This window comes from Zonotrichia albicollis, chromosome 2 (assembly GCF_047830755.1).
Source record: "Zonotrichia albicollis isolate bZonAlb1 chromosome 2, bZonAlb1.hap1, whole genome shotgun sequence".
NCBI classification, from domain to species: Eukaryota; Metazoa; Chordata; class Aves; order Passeriformes; family Passerellidae; genus Zonotrichia; species Zonotrichia albicollis.
Genome location: NC_133820.1, coordinates 37,323,978 through 37,330,753, shown reverse-complemented (window position 1 = coordinate 37,330,753; position 6,776 = coordinate 37,323,978). Strand labels below are relative to the sequence as shown.

The following is a 6,776-nucleotide window of genomic DNA, read 5'->3' as shown; positions in this document are numbered from 1 at the left end:
TGTATAAATATTGGGCTAGGAGGGTGTGTTACTCCTGCTCTTGACTTCTGCATCAGAATCCTGGAGGCTCCTGTGTGTGGGTTTGTGCTATCACAGTGTGAGCTCTGACTGACATGTGCATGCAGGAGCAGGGGCTGCCTGTGGAGCCCTGCATGAGAGGGGTCCTGTGGGTCTGCTCTGCTGGGCGTGGGCACCCAGTGGGGCTGGATTTGAAAGGTAACAGAGCAAGTGAGTCATTGCAGCAACAGCAGGATGCTCTAATGGTGCATCTGCATGAGATACCCCTCCTGCTCCTCTTCTCTCCACAGTGCCATGCATGCTAGACCTGTGTGAAAAATGTTCCTCACAAATGCCTTTTTCCCCCAGGATAAAATGCAGATTTGTTCTGAGCAGATTTCTGCCTGTGTTTCCACAGGGCGCATCACTTTCACAGACTGCCTCTCCAACACCCCCATTCCTGCTCTGCACTAGGTACAAAGGAATGCTGTAATCTTTGCTCTCTGGCTGCCATACACGTAAAGTCCCAGCTCTCAGGCTGTCACAGCTCTCGGCTGTCCGGGGGATTCCATACCTTCTCTCTCTCTTTGGCTGCAGCGTTGTTCTTCCCTCTCTGCCGGGGCTCTTCTTCTATCTTCTCAGGGGCTCCTCTTGGGCTCTTGACCCACCCCTATTTATCTCAGTTACCCTCACGAGCTACAGCTGTTGCCCAACTAAGGACCCTGCAGCTGCAGCTCGTTTGGAGTAACTTAGACACACACTGATCTCACAATACAACATATATTCAGGCCCCCAGAAAGGAAGACCTGTAAACCCCAAAGGCAATGGGGATGCAATGAGTTTTGTCTGGTCATTTTAAAGCAGGGCTTCTGTGAGTCCTGTGTCTCACTGTGTTCCTGGAGCCATAATCAGGCCGGGAAGCAATTTCTGGATGTAGCTGTGTTAGGGGGACATTTGGTTTGTTGCAACAATTTCAAATGCACTATTTCATGCTACTTCTGTAAAACTAAATACTTTGATTTTGAGATTATCAAGAAGATTTATTTTGATCAAAAATGTCAACATTCTGAAATGGGATTTCCATTCCATGGGGGAATGGAAAAACAAGAACAAAAGTTTCAATTTTTCATCACCAGCTTACAATTAAAAAAATCTTCAGGTTTCACATCAGATAGAAAAAGAAAATCTTAATCTCACCGTTTTCCTCTACATGGCAAGAGAAGCCATAAAATTACCTATAGAAAAGAGTAATTTTCCTTCCCCACTTCTCACCAACACACAGAAAGAGCTGCAGTACTTCATGGCACTTGATTTGAGCCAGTCAGCTCTTAAAGCACTGGAGGTTCAAAACCAAAATCTGAGCGAAAGCAGTGTTGTCCTCTGTAAAGCTCTGCCAGCTGCCTTAACCAGGCTGCTGATGGAGCAGATACCCACTGTTGGGACTGAGGGCACCTGCAGCTGCCAACACCAAACCTTCCATGTGAAGAAAAATTTAGTGCAACAGGCAGTTAGGGAGCCTGAACTGAGGAATTCGACCCCAACTATAGATTGTCTTACACCCCAAATTCTTATGCCAAGTGTGATTGGGGTTCTTTTGGCTACACATGGAAAGATACAGACCACAGTTTAGAGCTGGACAGCCAGTGTGAAGTACAGTAGTATAAGAAAGAAGAATGACTCTCTTAAATGACAGGGGAGACTGAAACTGTGAGACACTTCCTACTCCTATGGCTAAAAGACAAATGATTTCAAGAAGAAGCTTTCTCTCAGATTATCTGCCATGATAAACACTTTTCAACAAAAAGGTAATGAGAAAAAGCTGTGCCTAACCCCAGAGGATAGGAGGGAGACAACAGAGATCACATCCTGCTATCGGTATGCCACCAAACCGGCAATTGATGCTAACGACGAATGGACACGGGAGATAAGATCGGAGGCACGGAGTCATGCATTGAAGCCTTCCTCTGAAAAGCCTGTGCCTGCCTCTGATGGAGACCCCGAGCTCTGCTTTCTCTCTGCGCCACAACAACGAATGTGCAGCTTATCTCTCCCAGCAAAACACCGAGCAGAGCTGCGGGTGAGTGCTGCATGGGGTGAGTTCAGTGTGCACAGCTCTGCGTGCTGGAGAACATTTCTGTGTTAGCCTGTGCAGGTATGAGCACCCCAGGTGCACCTCTGTGCCTGTGGGAGGCAAGGGACTGGAGGTATCAACCCCTTTGCATCTGCAGCTAGGCATTAATAGGATTAGCCTGAGGTTTTAAAAGAGCTGCTGTTAAAGGCTTTTGTGTTAGCTAAAACTGTGGGTTACTCATGGCACCTTGCTCCTCGTTCTGGGGGGTTTTGGTGGAAGGAATCAGAGTGACCACATGTACTGAGAAGCTCATAGAGGGTATTATCTTGCCACAGATGGTATCATTCCTGCGAGTAAAGCAGCAAGGGGAACAGGAATTGGACACTGAGGTCGCAGAAGGAAACAACATGAGGCACCGCTTACATGCTGGGAGCAAATATTAAAGGATACTAAGGTTTGACTCATGAGGATATAAAGTGGTCATCTGGCACCACCACACACCACCACACATCACCTATGCCTGGCAGGGACAGGGAGAGGGAGGGCTGTGGGAATGAGGGGACAGTAACAGGCACATTCTGCCTGTTGTCCCATTAGTCAAAGTTTCTATGGGCATGATGGGAATGACTGGACCATCTGTGTGGATGTTGCACAGGGGCCGAGAGGGGCTGGGCAGTGTAAGGACAAGACAAGGACAGCCACTGCTGCCTCAGAATGTACTCTGTGCACATCTACTGCAGTGCCTGGGTGTCCTGAGGAAAGCTTCTTGTGGGGGAGGCTTCCTCGTGCTTAGCAGCAAATGAGGAAGGCAACACTGAGCACAGCAGCCTTTCTCCTGCAAGTGTGCACTGTGAGGTCTTGGAGAAGTGGAACAAAGAAGGCAGATGTGACAGGCAGAGGAGAAATAGGGGAAAAATAAAAAAAGCAGCTGTGAAAATAACTTGCAGTGCCTAATGTGTGGGAGAAAGGATATGGATGTTTTTAGGTGCTCTGGACACTCAGTCCAGCCTCTCACACAGCAGGAGAGTGCAGTGGTTGGCATGGGTGGGCAAACCAGCCTCTAAAAAGTGCTTGTGTTCTGCCATGGCTCTAGCCCTGCTTTGCCTGCCTGTCTGTACAGGCCAGGTCTAGGTCCAGCAGTCTGCACAGCACAGCTCCTCTCCCAGGGCACTCCTAGGGGGACAGGTTATTGCAAAGGTGAGGCTGCTGCAGCCTTAAGCCATTGCATGCCTGATAAATTGCTTTTGCTGTGACAGGTCCCCCCAGCCTGCCCTGACCTGGCCCTCTAGGCAGGTACATACTGCTGTTTGTATCCTGCACTGGTGCAGAGAGACTGAATCTCTGCTTCTGCTGGCTAGCAAATGGCTCACTGGGGGATTGTCACTGAGTGCACCAAATAAATGAGAGCGAAAAAATAAAAAATAAAATAAGACTTATGTTCAGACCACCTTCTGGCTCAGAAAAGTTCAGGAGGTTTCAAAACAACCTTTTCTTTGCAGAAATCCTGAATCTCCCAACTGAGCTAGCACTGGTGAGACAGAAAGACATAAATCAAGATCTGGCTCCTTTTGAAAGAATTGAAGTTGGGTTTTTTTTCATCCCTGAATTTCTATTATATCATGGAATCCAGGAGGGTTTTGCACAGCAAGCCTGCATAATGCAGTAGAAAGTCAGGATACTCACAAGAGCAAGTTGCAGAAGAATGCCCCTGAGATGTTCCAGGTCAGCAGACCAGAACCAGCTCAAGGTTTGTTCACTGCTTAGGTGATGTGGATGGTTTGGGGAACAGGCTGACCCTGGAGTATCCATGGTCTGCTTTCCCCAGCCTTTGCTTCTGCCTCACTGGCTCCATTTGGCCTCTGCTCAGGTTGTGAGCTGTCCCTGTTGCATTCTCTGTTGCAACCCTTGTCCCCACAGTGAGGCTCCTGTGGGCACAGGAGAAGGAGAAAGCAGAGCTGTGTCTTCCCAGGGCTGTTTGGCTGTCCCTGTGCACGGACAGGCATGAGGGCTTTCAGCATTTCTCACCCTTTGAGCTGCCCTTTCTGCCAGCCTGGAGCAGCAGTTAGTGGGACCATGTGGAGAGGAATAGGGTGGTAGATTGAAAGTTAAACTATACAGTTAATCCTGTGTAGGCAGTGGGGTCAAACACACACAGTTTGGGAATAGTTTATTTTTCAATCTGGATCTCCTGGAAAGGAACAGCAGAAACCCAAGGTTTAAGTGGCTGCTTACAGCCATCCCAGTGATGATGCTTTGTCAAAGCTCAGCTCTTCCTACAGCTCACCAGGATCCCCTTTACCTTATCCACCACATTTGTATGTGTTACCATCAGTGCAATTTCACAGGCTTACTGAGGATTGCTTTGTGTGATCTCCCTGCACAGAGTTCACTGCTCCAAAATCCACCTGTGCCACAAAGTCAGCATTTACACAGCAAGCTTGTTTTCAGTCTGCTGCAAACATCATATTTTTGCAAAGATCCAGAGTTTGGTGGCACAAACTGTTGTAAATTTGCAGAGCATGGTGGCTTTTGCTTGATGAAGAGAAGTAAAGAAACAGACACGCATGAAAATAGAGATGTATGTATATGAACATGTGGTCCTAGCCACAAAAAAAGTTTTTGAAGAGGCTGCACTGACCCAGCTGGTGTAGGTTTGGATCTATAATTGCAGTGGTTCTCATGACACTTCCTCTTTCCCAAAGGATTTTGGCAGAGACAATGTAGCTGGCAGGAACGACAATGTGAAATGAAGATAAATGAAGAATATGGGCACATGGATCCCTAGAAGGAGGCTGGGTTGATGTTGATGCAGATGCAAATTTTCAGGTACTGTTTTTCCTTCTCTGTAACTAGAATAGCAACAACACAAGGAGAAACTGAAGTAAGCAGCAGAGGAAAAAGGCAGCCCTGCATTTAGTACATCAGCCTAGGGTTTAAGCCAGCCTGGTTCATGCCCTGCTTCTCCTGTAGACTGGTGTTTAGCTATCCAGGAAAAGAAGATGCACCCTGCCCTTTCTCTTCAGAGCCTAAATTTAAGCATATTTTGACATGTATTTAAAATCACGAGTGCCATTCTGGCCAGTACTAAAGCAGAGGCTACAGCCTGGTGTTTCCTGTCTCAGAGTGCAGATGACACTAGCACAGGGCATGGCTTTTTGTAGCCCTACTGCTTCTGAAAGACAGGGATGTGAAGGTCCTTTTGTCTAGGAGGATGGGTGGAATGAAGCTGTGGAGGCTTGCTCAATAACTGACAAATAGATAATTCTAAAAATAATAGATGGGTGTTTAGGAGACAAATCTCTGTTAGTTGTCCATAGTCACTTGGCAGTCATTTTGTGACATGGTAAGTGAGAGGGATGCTCCCCATGTGAAATCCCCCATCCAGTGGAATTTGCGGACAGGTGAAATCCTATACAGATGAATTCCGTTGTCAGATTTTATGCTATCCAGATGCACCTATTTGGATCATGCCAGGAAAACATCAGCTCAGTGGGAAGCTTCCCCCGACTCTCCTCTGTCCTCCCCATGAATTGTATGCAGGAAAGCAAAATCTCCTTTTTGCAGGGACAATTTGGTTCTGCTGTAAGTATTTTAATATGATTATGGGTCAGTCAGGTTCTAATTGACTTTAATTAGAAAATTTTTTAATTAGCAACTTACATCTATGAGATCTTTCTCTTTTTCAAAAGTATTTTTCCTCATTTTCTCTTTCTTCTTTTTCAAAAGTATTAAAATAAATTAGCCCAAATCTGATCCAGCTGATGGCTGTTTCATCAACCGGACAAGAACATTGATCCCCATACAGAGTCTATTTTTTGGTGGGGAAGCAGGTTTGATCTTTGGAGTCAAATGATCCCTTCAAGGGAAGATCAGTAAAATAGAATTCCACAGTATTATCAAGCTGAAGTCACAGCAAGAGAAGAGACAAGTACAGGTGAGTTGCAGGTCACTGATTCCTTTGTGTCTTGAATGGAGTTCTATGAATGTATTGGAAAATGCGGAGATTCTCCAAATTTTCACAAGATCCATCTTGTTAATTAAATTTCCTTTAATTTTTCATTGTTTGCTCTGTGAAGTTTTTTGTTGTTTTGGTTGTGGTGTGACTTTTGGGATTTTTTTGCAGTTTGGTAACATATCTCATGGGAGACTGAGGCTGACCTTCATCTACCATGACTTTAAACATCTGCCGTTCAGATATCTGGGTCTGAACCCCCCACCCTAAACCACCCTGTGAAGTGCTGCTGTAGCTGTTATTGTCAAAGCACAGTTCTCTTCTGTCAGATGTCAGGATCTAGAGGGCCTCCTGTTCCTGTGTCCTTCTCCTTGAGAGAGGTGTAAACTCCATCAGCCATGAATAGAGAAGTCTTTCTACAGAGAGGCATGCTGCCTGTGGAGCCAGCAGTATGATAGGTGAAGGGAACACATGATTACCCTGCCTTCTCTCTGAAAAATGTGATATACATTAGAATAGCTCTTAGATGTTTATGTGTGGGTGGGTTTTTTCCATATCAGGCTATTTTTGTCACAATTGCTTAAGAGGAAAGACTTTTAACTTCTTATGAAACTTCAAGAAGAAATGTACTCTGAAAGTGGATTTGAAGGAAGAGAGTCAGTGGGCCCCAAGGGAGAAGTTCTACATTGCTAAAAGGAGTGTTAAGGTAGGTGGACTGGTTCTGTGCCCCCCCTGGTTGTTGAAAACATGCTTTCT

General features: G+C 46.0%; 1 long non-coding RNA gene across 1 annotated transcript; it reads left to right on the top strand.

Annotated features, from left to right (window-relative positions):
• The first annotated feature begins 474 nt into the window (after positions 1-474).
• Positions 475-6,141, top strand: LOC141728155 (uncharacterized). Its single transcript, XR_012578942.1, has 3 exons — positions 475-2,074; positions 4,771-4,894; positions 5,795-6,141. It is a non-coding gene; the product is annotated as an uncharacterized LOC141728155 (long non-coding RNA).
• The last annotated feature ends 635 nt before the right edge of the window (positions 6,142-6,776 follow it).